The sequence below is a fragment of the Crassostrea angulata genome, chromosome 10 (assembly GCF_025612915.1).
Source record: "Crassostrea angulata isolate pt1a10 chromosome 10, ASM2561291v2, whole genome shotgun sequence".
NCBI lineage: Eukaryota > Metazoa > Mollusca > Bivalvia > Ostreida > Ostreidae > Magallana > Magallana angulata.
The window spans coordinates 10269150-10288498 of NC_069120.1; the positions used below are offsets into that span (position 1 = coordinate 10269150).

At 34.8% G+C, this 19349-nt stretch overlaps 1 pseudogene; it reads right to left on the reverse strand.

Moving 5' to 3' along the window:
• Positions 1-451: 451 nt before the first annotated feature.
• Positions 452-12628, reverse strand: LOC128166637 (suppressor of tumorigenicity 14 protein homolog; annotated as a pseudogene).
• Between the last annotated feature and the right edge of the window lie 6721 nt (positions 12629-19349).

Below are 19349 nucleotides of genomic sequence, written 5' to 3' on the forward strand. Positions count from 1 at the left end.
AATATAGGTAAGGTTTGTGACCTAGTCTGATATTTTTGGAGACCTCTGCTCTGAAATCCATCATATAGGACTTTGGAAAAAAAAATCATTGGTGCATGAAAGTGCACGCAGGGCCACATTTGTTGCTTGTGTCCAAAATGTTCTCAATATAAGAAAAAAAAAAGGATATGGCCCAGGTTATCTGTCGACTCGAAGCAAGTCAACGTTGACGCAATCCAGATAACATCTTATGAATTCAAAATAAACCAGAATGAGATTTTTTTTTTAAAGATGAAACCTGAAATGATAACTGCTGGACAAATTTGTCGGTTACAATTTCAGGATTTACCAGTAATAGTCTTGTCAAGGAACACTTTATTAACCATTTTGTCATCAAAGATAATTTTCGTATTCAAATCTACAATTTTTGTTTTGTTTTGGCAAAGATAATCGAAGGCATGAATAAGAGAAATAGTTTTATAATTTCATTTAATTTCATTTGTTCTTCCTACATTGCATGAGCTTCGTTAATACGATGTCAAGGGTGTGACGCTACCATCTCTTGAATCCATTGGATGTAGTTAATAACTTTGGTATAAGCGCCAGGACTCTTCTCCTCTGTTAACAAATAAATCGATAAATGAATAAATTGTATCCTTATATTTATGTCCCATTGGAAAAAGAAGATACCTGTACACGTATCTTATAATTTGACTGATTGAGAAACGTGTTGCTGATATACCCACCGGCACACCCATTTCCCCATGAGACTATTCCCTGGAGGTCCCACTTGGTTCCAGACTTACAGACAAACGGACCGCCACTGTCACCCTATATATCAGAATAAAACATATCATTACAACCGTAACTCAAGTAGTTGAGATCATCATGATCGAAAAACGTCCATACACTTACTGAAAGCCATAAAAACATGTACATGTTATAATAATATACTAATAGTACTAATACGTGAACTTTATCGCAGTACTTGGTGATGTTGTCGTCTGCACGTGATTACCTGACAAGAGTCGATTCCACCTTGATCATAGCCAGCACAAAGCATGTTGTCTGTGGCGTCCCCGTCCAGATAGTCGGTGCTGTTACATTTGTCTACGTTTACAATGGGCAACAACGCTTGCTTCAGTAAACCGGCGCCACTCGTGTCTGGTAAAATCAAAGCGATTCAGATTTTGGCGTTAAACTATTTCGATACCTTGAGATCTTGTAATGTGTAATGGAGAGTACAGTGATCTACTCAGTCTGATTCTTATAATTTTGAGCCAATATTAGAAAAAAAAGGTATATCTCACTCTTTGTATCTCCCCACCCTGTCACCATGCAGTTGGCGCCATCCGCCACGACAACTTCAGGAAGACACACGATGTTGACGTATTCGTTCAGAATGAAAGGCTTGTCCAGTTTAAAAAGAGTGATGTCATTGTCAATGAGGTCAGAGTCATAACTCTCGTGCATCAGGATCTTGGTGACTCGTCGGATCTGTTGATGGGGATCGTCCTTCTTCTCATGGTGCTTGCCCGCCTCTATGGTCAGATGGTCCAGGTTGCGATTGCTAAGAAAACGCAAAGCTTTACAGATTTTGAAATTTTTTGCCTGATTCTAAGTAAGTCTTTAATTGATAAAAAGAAGCCGCCATTGATTTATTGAATGTACATGTATAAAGAATTCAGAACTACAACCTATCGGAAAAAAAATGTGTGATATTCTGGTATTCATCCCTTTTACAATAATGAGAAGAATCTACTGACAACAAACCAGCCTTATCTCAAACAAACAACAAGGACCTTTTACGAGGAACTTCATCCATTATCTATATAGATGGCGGCATATTCTGATATGTATCTGACTTGTCGATGACAACTTACTCCTCCACGCAGTGCGAGGCAGTGACGACCCATTGTGGGTGGATGATGCTGCCCCCGCAGTTGTGACGTCCGTAGTGCTTCATAGAGATCTGCCAGGGCCAGCTGTTAGGGATGGCTTCTCTTCCTCCCACAATCCTTGTGTTACTTTCGATTGGTTTAATCGCTGGGCGCCCACAGACACCGTCATTACCTTAACAACGCAAGAGTTCTGTTACGAACTTTTAGTTAAAAATAAACATGTACAAAGAACATAGTTGAAATGAAAGATGTACATGTATTTTGAAAAAGATTGGTAATTTGCCAAAGTCTGCAAGATCGAAAATAAGAATCGTAGTGTCAATTTCTCTTTGGTCAATTTTAAATGTCGCTGCAAATTCCTTTGCTAAACTGACGCTGATGGCGCCAAGAAGCAAAATGTGAATCTTACCACAGACCAACTCGTCGGATCCATCGCCGCAATCGTCGTGTCCGTTACAGACCTTGGAGTAGGCAATGCAGTGTGTGTCCCGGCAACGGAACTCGCTGTCTTGGCAGGAAGCTAAAATGGTACACCAAGATCAGTTGCATGGCACCTTTATGACTTGCTTGGCTGCTTATTTCACTATGTTGTAATTTACATCAATATGTGAAGTGCTAAGAAAATATTAGATTTAATAGACAACAACGGGTCTCTATGTCATATTAAAAAAATTAAAACAGAAGAAAAAACTGACGTAATGGATCTTCAATGGTGTAGGTCAGATTAAAGCCGAATCCCCCCGCGGTTTCGTCCGAGATGAATTGGATGTACATGTGGTTGGTCTCTGACGTCATCTTTTCCGGGTACACCATCCCGCAGAGCTTGTCCATCAGCAAGCCGTAGGAGTTCTTCCCGTCGTAAACTGACAGGTAGTCATAGTTACAGTTCTCCGTACTCTCCGCTTCAAACGCCTAGTTAGAAAAGAGGAAGTTAAAAGACAATTTTACGATGCATTTGTATTATCATATACACGTGTATTCTTCAGCTACGTGGCAAAGCCTATTGCAGTGAGAGTTTAACGGTTTATAAACGGATAATATCTGGCTTGGTCACTTTACAGAATTCGAAAACCATCTTTGTAAATGTAGTCTATTGAAAGAGTGAATAATGGATGAACTATACACATAGTGAAAATACGCACATTAAACCACAAGGTGATCACTTTGCCGACAGGTGCGTTGATTTTCCACTGACAGTTCAGATTATTAGGGTATTCTGTAACCCCGTCGTAAAGATCGGACAGAATGGTTCCAGACGTTGCCGTAAGGACGGTCGGGGGTACCAGTACAAGCTGCGATGTCCGTAACCTGGTGGTCTGTAAAAAATAAAAGTGAATGTCGATGTCATCAATTCAACGTACAAGCTACAAGATGTAGTGGTGATGAAGAATTTGGTTTACCATTAGGTTTTACTGCTGTAAAGACGGCCCTGAATCCGATGTCATGGTAGACCTTGTCACTGGTGAAGACAACCATCATGTTGTTGGTTTTGGACCACTCCTCGTGAGGCAGACGGTTGCCGCAGATTGTAGCTATCAGCTCATCAGAGGCGCTGGGACCGTCATAGATCTTCAAACTGTCGTACTTACATTGGTGAGACATCTCTGTACCGAAGTCATTGAAGTGGAGCTTAATGTTGTACCCCTCCGGACCAAAAATTCTCCAGACGCATGTTGTGTTGTCCTTATAGTGTCCACTGGGATCAAATCCCGGGGTTTGAATGGTTCCGGCCCCATTGTAATAGATATCTTTGTCACAGCCAAATGGACCAGGATCAACTGTGGGGTTTACGTAGGTAGGGTCCCCTTGAAGTGAAAGCAAGATTGTACTATTTTTAAGATGTTTGGATCTTGACAAATTCCTTTTGAGAAGTGGAGAAGCTTGTTCTTTGATTTCATTTATATATTAGCATTTTTTTGGATTGAGTAAAAATAATTATTACCTAATCAAAGGAATTTTTAGATATTTGCGTCTATTCTGAACTGCCGGTGTCGTATAATTTAAGGTCCGCCACGTAAAATGGTCCGGGGCGGACCTTTAATGTTAACATTTGGGGTCCGCCTCTGCTCTAAAAGGGTCCGGCCCGTATAAGAAAAGGTCCGCCTAACATAAAAGGTCCGGGGTATATTTTTCATTTTTATTTTTTCAATTTCGAGTATTTTGGAGCAAAATAAGTGGGATTATTTTGTCATTCTTTTTAAGGAGTACCCACCCGAAGTGAGTCAGTATATATCCAGCACAGAATATAAATGAAAATACATATTATGCATGCATTTGTAGCTTGATGAACACAAATAAATCACAATAGTTATTTCAACGTTAATTTTGCTGGTCGATCTTAATATATTAACAGGAAATGAAACTGATTGGTGTCAATAATTAAACAATGGCTTGAACCAGGTGCTCTATACACACACCACCCTGCAGGTGTGAGGGGTTCACACCTTCAGGTGTCTTACTGTTTGAGATTGTTATGTAAACAATGGACATTTCACACGTCCCCTTTTTGCGCAACTTTCAAATATGATACAAGCTTTTATAAAAAAAAAAGTTACCCATTTTAAAATCAAATATCAATTACAATTCAATTACTACGATACCTGCAAGCGGTTTATCATTGCTATTTTCATTTGCACTAGGGCTTGTGTGTAAGTTTTGCGAAATTGTTTATGATAAATTGTTCATTTTTTCGATTCTTCTTTTCTATAATTTTATTTTTGGATCGGACCTTTGCCTTTGTTATAATCAAAGGGGGGGGGGTATCCAAAGAAATTGATTTGTTTATAAGAAATTAAAAACATGTAAGATTAGTAAAGGGCCATATTCCTTCAGCTGTTTGTGCATTTTGCATCTGGAAAAGAATTTAAGGGGATTTTCTTCTTAGAAAGAAAATATCACAGTGGCTTGAAGACAGGACCCCCCTCGATATAGACTCCCGGGGTAGTTGACACTTTTTTGATAGAAATTCGTTTAGAGTTATGTACACATCATGTTCTATATCAAATATCTGAATATTAATTGAAAATAAACGATTTATTTAAAACAACTCCAACCTGCATATATAAAAGATCCTCTTTTCAAATGCAATTGGGGTGTTTTACATGAATCGTTTATTTTCCGTTAATTTTTAGATATTTAAAATTAGACATGTTGTGTACATGACTTCAAAGAAATCTCTATAAAAAAGTCAACCATACCGAGGATTTGGATGGGGGGGGGGGGGGGGGTTTGGGGGCTGGGTCTTGTCCTCAAGCACCTGTGGAAAATATAAAATATTTTGTGTGAAAAAGGCAAATATTCACATCCCGGTAAAATTTTATTCTAGATTTCTGGCTGCCTGGTACCCTCACATATATCATTAACTATTTCTTTCACAAAGAATAATAGAAATATTTTACGATGAAAACCATTTATATAAATATTATTATAGACAATGTTTTACTACCCTGAATACATTTTTTAAAATAAAACCTACACTGAAATCAATTTCCTGTACACTCCAACATTAAGAAGATCAACATCAACTGAAAAATATGACTACAAGAATCTATAACAAACTCACTGCATCCATGCAGTGGCGTCGGAAGCAAATTGAAAGTGGTTGTGGGGGGGGGGGGGGGGGCAAGACCAATCATCAGAAATCTCGACACAAAATCACCTAATTCCAAATATCATGAAAATCCTTATCAGTGGGGGGGGGGGGGGGTAGAGAGAGAGAGAGAGAAAGTTGTAACTCCAAAAAAAATTACATACCAAAAAAAAATTCTTCCCAAATCATGAAATTCCCAATTTCTTAATCATCATCCGTGGGGAAGGGGGAGGGGGGGGGGGGGGGGGGGGCTAGTATAATCTCCGATTCTCAATATCACTATTGATATTCCATTCTTTTAAAGATAAATCTAGGAACAATTATGTTTGCTGCGAGAAAAAGTGTGTGTGTGTGTGGGGGGGGGGGGGTGGCCTCTCCCTGATGCTATGTGTCTTATGGTTAAGTTTAACTTTGCAAAAAAAGTGGGGGGGGGGTTTAAGCCCCCCGGTTCTGACGCCTATGTCATGTATGACTATGCAGTTCTTTAACGAGGCGGACCTATTATTGAACTATGATATTGGGTCCTACCTCTGAAAAAAAAGGTCATCAGGTCAACATTCTGTGAATTTTTTCGCAAACAGCATTTCAATGGGGCGGACCTTTTCTTGTACTATGATAAATGTGTCCTACCCTCTGAATAAAAAAATTATCGATAAACCTCAAAACATTACCAATATGTATTTACCTACTTAATTCCTTGTTTAACCACATGTACTGACATGTTGGGGTTTTTTCAACGAGCGGACCTTTTCTTCAGCCATAATCATAAGATCATCGGGGTAAATCAAAGCAAGTATTAATATTAATTAATGCAATTATCTGCATCCAGCATTTCAACAGGCAGATCTTTTCTTGATGCATATTAATAGGTCCTACCCCTAAATTAAAAGAACATCGGGGTCAATCAAAGCAAGTATTAATATGAATTTTAATTTTCTGCATTCGGTATTCCAACAGGCGTGCCTTTTCTGGAACCATAATATAAGGTCCTATCCCCAGCATAAAAGATCATCGGGATTAATCAATACAAGTATCAATATGAAAATTAATTATCTGCATTCAGTATTTCAACGGGACGGATTTTTTTTTAACTACTAAGTACAGTGTATACTATTGGGTCCAACCCACTGAAACGAGAGAGAGAGAGAGAGAGAGAGAGAGAGAGAGAGAGAGAGAGAGAGAGAGAGAGAGAGAGAGAGAGAGAGATTAATCTATACCAATGCAAGACTCATAGACACTGTCCTTTTTGATAAGGACATCAATATTTCACTCCACGAAGATACATATTTTTCTTGAAACCGCAAGGATATTGTTTTTTTTAGGCAGTTTACAAATATATTTCTGCATTATAGCGCTTTGTAACATAGCAATTTTATTACAAATTATACACCTTGCACCTACATGTTGTTATTTTCTTCCTCAACGCAATTTTTGTAAATATCAGTTCTGTCTTTAATTTCTCATAAATGTGCTTTCAGAAAAATCTTAACTTGGACATTTCAAAAATTTGAAATTTGTTTACTTTATCGATGGAAACGGATTTACTTACTTGTTACCAAATCCTTGCTTAATTACATGTATATTATATACTATATATTATATACATATAAAAGTATTGTAGGTTTTATTAAAGGAAGAGGGAATAAGTTTTTTGAAATAATGAGGTGATCAAATACTGTCGGGAATAAACACTTATATTTTTTTTTAGCAATATGGCATGCATATTATGAAAAGAGAGAGAGAGAGAGAGAGAGAGAGAGAGAGAGAGAGAGATTATTACAACATTATCACTTTCATTACTTTTTTAAGCACTTTACCGGTAGTCAATTAAACATGCTTTTTAATCATAGCTACACGTATCATCTAATTAATTTCATTTGTCTTTTCACGCTCTTACACAAAGCGCAAGCTAAAAAGATGATCTAGTTGCGAAGAACAATATACAGCGAAGACATTTTTTTTCTTTCTCAGCTCAGGGGTGTATTCTGATAAGCACAGGTGTGAATACCTGCAGGGCTTCTAGATCTTTTACCCCGTGTTCACCTGTTGTGAAACCATATGCTAATACATTATACACACCAGAAGAGATTTAAAAACAAATGGACTACATGTTGTTTGCAAATTATTGACAAAACACTCCTGGTTTTCTTTTTTTCAGATTCTTAAACAATTTGTTAAAATCTAACCCGCTATCAATATTTGATATTCCACAAAGTAATTTATTAAAATAATATGGTCATACATAAACTATACGCAAATGGCTGACTGGATTATGTAAACAAAGACATCTTTAAGATACAAGTACATTAGCAAAAGAGAATAATCAATTTATTTAAATCAAATAACTACGGGTAGGACCTTTTCTTATAGGGGAAAGCCGGACCTTAAATGTTAACATTAAAGGTCCGGCCGGACCATTTTACGGGGCGGACCTTAAATTATACGACACCTCCGGTCAATAGACTGCGATCTATTAGACCGCCAATCTCGATCTATTGGACTGCCGGTCAATAGACTGCGATCTATTGGACCGCCGGTCAATAGACTGCGACGTATTTCAGAACGCGTGTATGTTAATGTTACATCCTTTCAATAGTTCTCAGGGAATGTATATTCCTTTACATAGACGCTGTTCTTAGTACTTGGTGAAACCAAATTCAATGTAATAAAAATGGAGTATCAAATAATTAACAGTGTTAAAGCCTCATATAAGGTAAAAGACTATTTAAAATCTAATGGGTTGAAGACTCCCCCTTCTTTGTGTAAACTAATATTAAATTGAGATGTTGTAATGCATGCAACAGGTGTGGTGCATGTAAAAGATGAAAAAAATCTTAATATATTGCATAATGGCACGAAAACCATCTGCAATATGCAAATTGTAAACCCCGAAAACTAAAAAATCAATTAGGTAATAAAACAATTATTTAATGCTTGAACAGTCAATAGACCAGAAATTTTTTCCCTTGGTGCAGGGAACAGCTCAGTATGATCTATTGCCCTCGGCCGTTGGCCTCAGGCAATAGATCATACTGAGCTGTTCCCTGCACCTCGGGAAAAATATTCTGGTCTATTGACTGCTCAAGCATTAAATAATTGTATACTGTTTCAATGATTCGTAAATACGTAGATTCCGAAAACTACTATACCACTAACAACTGTTGACAATTTTCTTACCATGTTGAAAATTGGATTTTAGCACAGTTTTAACCATAAAGAACTTGAAATTTAGAGTTAAAAGCACAATATATTCCTCTTGGCTAGGGATTAATCCTTCGACAGATGTTTCTTATCCCTACTTACATAGAAGAGAGTTGTAAAAGGATAAGAACCCCATTGGATCATACCATCAACTGCAGTCCACTTAATTTGAAATCCTGCTAAACTTTCCCCTTCATCTGATGAAAAGCGCACTATTCCGTGAGAGCCCGGGATGATGACTGAATCGGGGGCTTGATATCCACAGTATTCTCCTGAAATGAAAAAGTTTATTTCCCAAAACTACATAGATGATGTCTATCAGAAACTCAAGCATCTTTTAAATATCTACTTCAGAGTACTTGTGTACACAATCCGAATGGTTTTTAACTAAATAGTTTTGCAAATGACCGATGACATGGTAATCAAATTTAGATGATTCATTTTTATTGAAAAAGCAGCTATCAATAATGTTAAAAGCATGGACTTTAATTTATCGTGAGGGATGGTTGTATAAAGTGTAGAAAATTTGTAATAAATAGATCTTCCTTTTGACTTTACAACTAGCACTGGTATTTATAAAAACACCTGAAGCAGGGAGAGTTTTGTGCAAGAATCGACCGTGACCGGAATAAATGTAAATTTGGACACCAGTTTAACCAGTTTTCCTGCACTCACCGACAAAATGGCGGCCTCCACTTCCACTGTACACTGTGACACGATCGTATTCACAAACAGGCCCCTCTCCGGGCTCAACCTCAAATGTTCTGTTGAATTCTAGTTTGATGTACTGCAAATACATTTATTTGCTTTCAATCATTCCGCTACAGGTAGTAAGACAGTATTAAAGTATCACAGCTATCCATCTTTACCTTTCCTGGGGGTACATTGATATCCCAATGACACTTGGAGTCGTTGTTGTATTCGATGGGGAAGTTCATAGAGCTGATGACTCCTGATGTCCCGTTCTGCATAGAACTGCTACCACACCCAGATATCCCTATTAAGATTCAAAAGAAGTGTAAGTACTGCTGGACCCTTACTGACGAGACGTAAAAGTAGTTTGGATTATCTCCCTTTTACAAATTATTATACTTGCTATACTACCCGTGTAAATCTATGAAATGAGCTACATACATGTATAGCTTCCGTGCATTCATTTGCGATGGCATTACCACATGATTTTGTAGAAGATTTATAACCTACTATTGCGCGATGAAAACAGATGTATTTAGACACTACTTCAGAGGGTCATAATTTCTACAGCCATACCATTTTCAGTACAGAAGTTATCATAATTAATATCCCTTGCAAAGCAGTTCTATTGTAACGTTTTTTTTCTTAAAGTTTTACTGATACGATGCGTGAATGCGCTATGACAATTATTATTTATTATCAATAATCCATTGGTTTTTTTCAAAACTATTTAAATTTTGACAACATCTCATTTCTGTAGTCTTTTCACGCTTGTCCTCAACCCAAGCTACGCGTGACATCGGTAGTGGTATAATTTCACATAACATTTTCCCCCCTACACACACACGTGCATGTACAGGCAGCCTCACCTGTCTGTAAACCACACCCTGCCTCGTCATCACCCCCAGCACAGTCTGGTTCACCGTCACACAGCCAGGTCTTCAATATACACTTCTGGTCCGCAACACAGGTGTATTCATTTTCTGCACAATTACCTGACAGGAAAAATTCCAAGTGTATATCAAACAAAAAAATCCCTCAAAAACTATATCAAAAGCCATTTAATAACTACACCTGCTTACATGTTGTCAAAAGGATACAAATATAAACAAGAAATGAAATTAAATACATATGTAGAGGTTCATTACATGTTCAAATGTCTTTAAACCTTCACAATTGAAAAAAGTTTCACCTCAAAAACTTAGACTTAAATTAATAATTTCTACAGAAACCGCTATAAGCAACGAACCATTCTTGGGCAATGTCTAAATATGGTGGTTGCAATGGCTAGATTTCATTTAAAGATTGATGATCTGGTTTAACTTGCCAAGGAATAACTTGACATGTGACCTGGCTTGAGTTACTAGGAGCGACTTTACAGGTGGTCTGGACTGACTTACAAGGGACGACTTTATAGTTTGACCGTCTCTTTATACAAAAACATCCACGTCTATCATTGCATATTACTTAAAGGCATAATAAAGTGTAAAAGAGTTGACATGCAATCACATCTTATGCATTCAATGTTCATAAAACGGCAATATAAATACATAGATAAACTTTACGGGTGATCTGGTCTGACTTACAAGGACTTACAGGGATGACGACTTACCAGAAGCGACTTTACAAGAGATTTAAACTAATTTACCAGGAATAACTTTACGGGTGATCTGGTCTGACTTATTACGAACGACTTGACACGTGATCTTAACTGACTTACAAGGAGCGACTTGACAGGTGATCTTGACTGACTTACTAGGAGCGACTTTGCAGGTGGCCGACTCGTCTGAGTTATCTCCACAATCGTCTTCTTGGTCACACAGGAAACTCTTCTGGATGCATCTGTGGTTCTTGCACATAAAGAAAGAGTTTCCACAACCAGCTATATGAGAAGATAAAATTTAACTCTTTTATTGCCTTTTTCAAACCATCTTTAATTTCAGGAACTCATTCATGCTACACGTATTGATGTGTCCCCCTTTTTTCATTGCAATATTTATTTCAAAGCAAACATGCAGATGCTGACCTATGACTTTGTTGATTTGTAAATTGGACAATGATATGAACACGTATTTTGTGTCCAATTTTTTTTTTTCATGTTTTTTATAATAATTGCAATATACTATCCAGACTATCCGCACTATACAGGTGCCATTAAAGATTTTGGATGTAAGCGAAACCCTTAGGCTGTAAAGTTCTTTTGATCCTGAACTTTCAATTCAGTAAATTCAAAAACTAAATTACCCGAAGCCTGTTGAAACGAGTACTTGAATTTGAAGCCAGTGAATTCGTTGCTGTCGTCCGAATGGAACTCAAGGTAAAGGTACCGAGATGACGAAACAACTTCTACGTCACTTCCACCACAAAATTTTCCAATTAGCTTAGCGGAATTGGAACTACCATCGTAGATATTTAAATAGTCGTAGTCACAACTAGGGAAAAAGTCAAAACATTAACACTGTTAGATGGTCGTGATGATTTTTTCTCCCTAAAACGAAGAAATGATTATCTGTTGGAGTGTAAGAAAATAATCTGATGATATTTCATTTTTAACCTTAATCCTATGCATGGGTTTTCTTTACGCAGTAATAATTTATGGCTAAACAAACTTATAAGAGAATTTTATTGGGAGCTTGTTGGCCCCCAACCTCCATCAATTTTACTTTTTTATGAAGATTCAAATTGTTCTATGACAATTTGTTCTAAGGATTTGCTGAAGGTATCGATGTACACATTGGTAAAAAAAATATATACAAATAGATGAAAAAAAATACTTTGCATCGGGCTCAACATCAAAGTGGATGGACGACAACCGAACCACGTGACCAGCGTTAGCTCGGATCCTCCAATGACAGTTGCTGTTTCTATGGTAATGGTTATGGTTGTTAAAGTGATTGTGAGATGTGATTTCCCCCGTGTGTCGGTTTAAAAAACCTGGGCCACCACACCCAGAATGACCTGAATCTAATTGGAATAGAATCGTTTAGTTTGTAGTGCGCTTCAGAGTTAAAAAAAAAACCCAAATATCCCAGAAATAATACAAGTACGTGTGATCAAATAAAATAGGCATTTAGAATTCTTTTCTAATCAGTATATCCTTCATTTTTGATTTTAAAAGTATTTTTTCAAAAATCCAGATTTCAACATTTTCTTACCTGCGAATACTACATCACAAATAATTAACGAAATTACCACAACGAGGAACATGTTTGATATGTGTGCTTCCGCGGAACCCGTCCGTGACTGTCCGTGTATGAGGCCTCTTTGTGATATGATTCTCAGCCTTGACCATGATTCTTGCGAATATCGCAAAATTTCGAAATGTTACTAATATTCTTAGATAATGTGGACAGAATATAGGTAAGGTTTGTGACCTAGTCTGATATTTTTGGAGACCTCTGCTCTGAAATCCATCATATAGGACTTTGGAAAAAAAAATCATTGGTGCATGAAAGTGCACGCAGGGCCACATTTGTTGCTTGTGTCCAAAATGTTCTCAATATAAGAAAAAAAAAAGGATATGGCCCAGGTTATCTGTCGACTCGAAGCAAGTCAACGTTGACGCAATCCAGATAACATCTTATGAATTCATAACTCTTTGGATTATTTAGAATATAATTATGTCAAGAGATGCGAGTTTGAATTCTGAAAACTGATCCGTGTACAACTCCCAACTACCCAGTCTGTGAACCAATCGTAACTCTCGGCCATTTCCGAAACCACAAATAACTTTTTTATCGGTTACGGAAAAGGGCGAGCATGATCCGAATGTATGTGAACAAGGCCGCGCTGCCGGAAAGAACGTATTTAAAAGATACCGTCCTCAAAAAAGGATTGACATGTTCATGTGTCTGAGGTCAAGTGTCAACGAAATATGAATATGATAAACCCAATAAATAGACTTCATAGTAAGGTGGCTCGAGTGACGTCATCGTCATGATAGTTCTGTATACACTTTATTGAAGAAAAAACGTACTTATCATTTGTGATTAAGCACATACTTCTAATATATACCTTAAATTAATAATATTGCATTAGTAGCAGCCCAATGCGCATATTTAGAAGGTTTCAATCGCCAAGAACCATCCGTTTCAAAATATTGTATTTGTACATGTACATACATGGGATAATATCCATGTATTTACAAACATACTAATATTATTACAGGTCTATCCCTTAAAAATAAAATTTTTACTATTTTTCAAAACAAACAAAATAGCCTAGATAATGTTGGAAGAAAAATTATCTAAGGATATATTCCCCAAAGTCAAGTAAATTGAGCGAAATTGGGGTTTACATGTTTTAATTGTTAAAAAAGTAAGTGTGTCATCCCCTATATTTTGTTTAGCTTTCCAAGTGCAACAGACACAAATTAAAAATGCAAAAAGGAAGCCAATTAACCACCAAATTACAAAAATATGTATAGTACGGAAGCGTATTCACATTTTTTTATTTTCTACACTTTAAAGTGTAAATTTTATACTTTAACCTGTAAAATTTACACTTTAATCTGTAAAATTCACACTTTAAAGTGTAAAATTTACACTTCAATCTGTAAATTTTACACTTTAATCTGTAAATTTTACACTTTAATCTGTAAAATTTACACTTTAATCTGTAAATTTTACACTTTAATCTGTAAAATTCACACTAAAATCTGTAAAATTTATACTTTTTTTTTTTTTTTTTTTTTTTTTTTTTTTTTTTTTTTTATTATCAACATTATTCACAAAAACTTCAAAAATTTCAAATATAAGCGTACAGACATCTTGTATAATTCCTTAATTTTTCATATTAATGCTACAAATAATGTACAATTTTTCATTGAGAAGACATTTAAAAGTATCTAACTATTTGTCTTAAAACATGTATATTAATGCATGTTTATATATATAAATATTTATACATAGAAATAATGTTTTTAATTTTGGTATATAATTGTTTATGTAATATGTATTTAGAGATACATGTACGTCGATAATCTATAGATATGCATAACTATGACTCACAATACTTGCGTCTAATATACATGTGCACACACAAAAAAAATTGTGTACACAAATATAAAAAAACTGGTACATAGTAAGCTATCATAGTAAAAGGTAGAAATATATTAAGTAAATGTACATGTTATACCCTGGCTAACCCGGAGGACAAACACTTCTACATACAGTCCATCACATGGTCCCCGGGTGTAGCATATATACACATAGGCAGACCCTAAGTGTCTAGGGTATACAATAGTAATCACAATATATTTATTAATGATTTAAGTTTTGATGAATATTTCGATGATTTTAAGTACCTTGTAATGTAATTCATATCTCTAATTAAGTAATTCTTTACATATTCGTTTAGACTTTTAGAGGTTTCATTTTTTTCTTCAAATCTACATAACATCTTAAATTTGTAAATTCTATAAGCAACATAAGATATAATATTATTCAAAAATTGTACCTTGAGGTTATTTTCATAATAGAAGCCTATGATTACATGTTTCCACATAATATCTAAATGCAAAGTCGTACACAGTTTTGACCATATTTCTTTGACATTGTCACATTCAAAAATAAGATGTTCAACGTTCTCTGTTGTGTCTTGACAATAATCACAACATCTGCTTGGTCTTAACTTACATTGATGTAAAAATAAATTGCAACTTAATATATTATTCAATAATTTGTAGTTAAATTCACTTATGTTCTTATCATATATGTTTTTAATTTTATTAATGTATATACTTTTCCAGTTTTCCTTTTGAACGTTAAACATGTTCTTATAATAAGATTTATAAATGGGTTTTTGGAACTTAGTAGTCAACAAATTTTCATAAAAGAATTTACATTTTTTGTCTGTTATTGTATGCCATCCTAAATGAAATGTATAACTTTTCTCAACATTACTTTTTGTGTATTGACTACATGTCATATCAAAATTCACACATTGTTGTCTTATTACGTTTCGTAAAATATTATATTCACATAGCCAATTACATTTTTTCAACAAAATATCAGATAATTCATTTAGTGTTTTCATTTTGCCATCTTTCTTGAAAAGATCTTTTACATATAATATACCACTTTTTATCCATCGTAAAAAACACATCGTTTTGCCTTTATATTTAAATAGTTCGTTGTTCCATAGGGGTTGTTGTACAAATGTTACGTTTGACATGTTAAGAATGTTATTTTGTTTTTTACAACTATTAAAACAACAAAATATTTCTTGATAAAATTTAGGAATATGATTAATAACTGTAAAATCTTCCATATTTCTCTCAGTCGTTGATAATATGTAGTTCAAATTAAGGTTGACCCTTTTCAAATAAGCATTAATGACCTCATTAATTAAACAAGACTCTGATAATCTATTAACCCAAGATGCTTTCAGTGCTTTTAACTTGAGTTCTATGTCTATTACACCGATCCCGCCGTCTTCTATTTTTCCTATTAATGTATTTCGTTTAATTCTGTCATGTTTGTTCCAAATAAAATTGAAAATGGCTCTATTGACTTTCTTAATAAAATCATTTTCGGGAAGTGGGAGAATAGATGCAATGTAAATTAATTTTGACACAGCTAAATTATTAACAACACATGATTTGCCAAATATAGTTAGTTTTCTCTTTTTCCATGACTCAAACAGTTTTTCCATGTCGTTATAAGTTTTCATCCAATTTAACTCATTACATTTATTTTTATCATGACCGATGTGAATTCCTAAGCATCGCACTGCACTGTTTGTTACTTTTACTCCTTCTATAATTTCATGTTTATCTTTTAAATTGCCCATGAGTATACATTGGGATTTATTCAAATTAATTTTTGATCCTGCATGGCAGCAAAATAGTTCAACAGTCTGTAATGCCTTTTTAGAGATGAGGTGTTTTTTAAAGTAAGAGTTATATCGTCTGCATATTGCAAATATTTAATCTCTTTATGCGTATCGTTAAATTGAAAACCATTTATTGTATTATTGTTTTTTAATTTTAAAGCTAAAATTTCTGCTATAAAAATGTAAAGCATTGCTGAAATTGGACATCCCTGTCTTATTCCTCTTGACATTTTACATGACTTGGATATCCATCCATTATTTTTTACTTTAAAGACTGGATTTGTATACAAAATCTTAACCCAGTTTATGAAATTATCCCCAAAGTTAAATTTTTTTAAGACATTAAAGAGAAAATTCCACTCAACAGAGTCGAAAGCTTTTTCAAAGTCTAGAAATAATAAAATCCCATCATTATTATTTTCTGTACAATATTCATATATGTCCAATATTAATCTCGCATTAACGCCAATATAACGACCCTTAATGTAAGCCGATTGCTCGTTTCCGATTAATTTATTAATAACCTTTTGTAATCGTCTAGCAAATATGAATGCTATAATTTTGTAATCAGTATTAGTTAAACTTAAAGGTCTATAGTTTTTTAGACTTTTTCTGTCGCCACTTTTGAATAGAACTGTGATTAGTGCTAATCGTTGAGTATAACTTAGCTCTTTTTTTTCATATACGCTTATGAGTAAATCAAAAAATATTGGTGAAATATATTCCCAAAAACATTTATAAAATTCACAGGGCAGTCCGTCTAAACCAGGGGATTTGTTGTTTTTCATATTAAACACCGCTTCTTTGCATTCGTCTAAAGTTGGTAAAGCATCACATATTAGCTTATCTTGTTCATTAAGGGTTGGACATTTAATGTCATTAATATAATTAGAGATTTTATTGCAATCGATAGATTTCGTCGTGTACAGATTTTCGTAAAAATTACATATTTCTTTAATAATTTCTGAGTTTGTATTGATTATTTTGTTATTTACATCTTTTAATTCTTTAATGGTATTGTTAGTTTGATTTTTCTTTTCTAGTCCTAGGAAATAGCTTGTATTTTTTTCACCTTCATTTATCCATCTCTCTTTTGATCTTATTTGCGCGCCTTTTGCAATTTCGTTTTGTAGTTTATCAAGTTCTGATTCAAGATCACGTTTTTCTTTCATATTAATCTTTTCACTTGGTAGAGTTTCTATTTCATCGATTTTCTTTTCTAAATTTTGTATTTTTGATTTTATATTGTTTGATGACTTTTTTGCGAAGTTTATTGAGAAGTCGCGTACTTTGAGTTTAAAAGTTTCCCATTTAGAAAAAGCATCTAGTGAATTGTCTAGATCTTTAAAAATATTTTTTATTCCTTCTCTATACTCATCGTTATCAAGATGTGATGTATTTAGTTTCCAGTACCCTGGGCCTCTTTTTAATTTATCAATTTTTACAATTATTTTCAAAAAACGGTGATCGCTCATTCTATTTCCTTTACTATGAGTACCTGGAATGCGTTTAACTTGAATTTTTTCAACTAGTTCAGAGGCTAATTTACTTGTAAATATGAAATCAATTCTGCTTTTTGGGTTGTTTTCCGAATCACACCAAGTATATCCCTCTGTATTAGAATTTTTTAGTTTCCAAATATCTACAAGATCTAAATAATTAATAATTTCTGCTAACTTTTTGTGCGATTTATCATTTTTTCTTTCAAAGGAACAATTAAAATCTCCACATAAATATTTATCGCTTTCTTGTAAAGAATGTAGTGTAATAAATCTTTTCATCCTTTCGAAAAAAGCCGTACGTTTTGAATCATCATTTGGTGCATATATATTTACAAACGTGAAGTTTTTATCATCTATTTTTACGTTTACTAAAAGTTTTCTACCATCTTCCGAACGGTGGGTATTTTGAATAACCAAGTTTAGTTCTTTACGAAAAAGAATAGTGACCCCTCTGCTAAACTGAGAGTTTGAAAAAGCATGCACAGATGTTCCATCCCAATAAAAATTATATTTGTTTTCAAATTTTTGAATAAAATGAGTTTCTTGAAGAAAAGCTATATCTACTTTTTTTTCTTTTAACCATGTGTAAATCTTATATCTTTTTTCACTAGAATTTAATCCTCTTACATTGACTGACAGTATATTTAATTCATTCATTTCTCAAAGGTTTTGTATTACTTTGTGTTATATGTGTTTATATATAAATACCATAATTCAAAATATTAAAAAGAAAAAAAATACAAATAGTAATAATAATCGATACATTGACATGTTTTTTTAGTTCATTCGTTTTTCAACTATTTGTTCTTATGTAAACTACAGTACATATAACAATTATTTTCATATATAGTTTTAAATACAGATTAACTGACCTAGGTCTCACCCTCCGATTCCGAACTCTCGGAGTCGGGATTGCAGCCAGATGCATCACTGTCTGATGCCGCACGCAATGTTTTCAACAAGTCAACGATGTTTCGTTGCTTTGCTTGTTCGCGGTTTTGTTTTTGTGCTTTTGGTGCGTTATCACTTAATTTTCTCTTGCGAACTTTTTTCGCCACTTTTTTAATGATCGTTCCCAAGGTGTTCTTACCAGGCCATTTATCTTGTTTTGTGTTGATGGTCCCTGTCCTATCCAGACCGGAGCCCCATTCGTCGTTGTAGGTGGTTTCCACGAACGTGGTAGATTGTTTAGCTGATCGTATTTTTTCTTGAAACAGTTTTACTTGCACGCTTTTATTTTCAATAATTTCTTCCATCACTGCCTCCTTAGTGGCGTTCCATTGTTCGTTCGTTTTAATTTTTTTCCCGAGTCGCATAGCTGAGAGAGCGTCTTCCGCATCTGTTATTTTACTCGCAGCATCTAAATCACCACAACGAATCGCTTTGGTGTATTGAAACGCATGTTCGGCGGATTTATGTTTGACGCCGTAGATATCCAATTCGCACGGGTAGAAATTAGACAGAACGTCTTGTGATCCGCTGAATGGAGCGATATGCTTCTGGACTTCATAATGTGGACATTCTTTCTGTCCCGGTAAATGACCAGGCTTTTGACATACTTTGCAGCAAGAATCGTTCTTACATATTGATTTTGTATGACCTGTTTTCCAACAGTTTGTGCATTGAAGTATGTGGTTGTTCTTTGGCTGT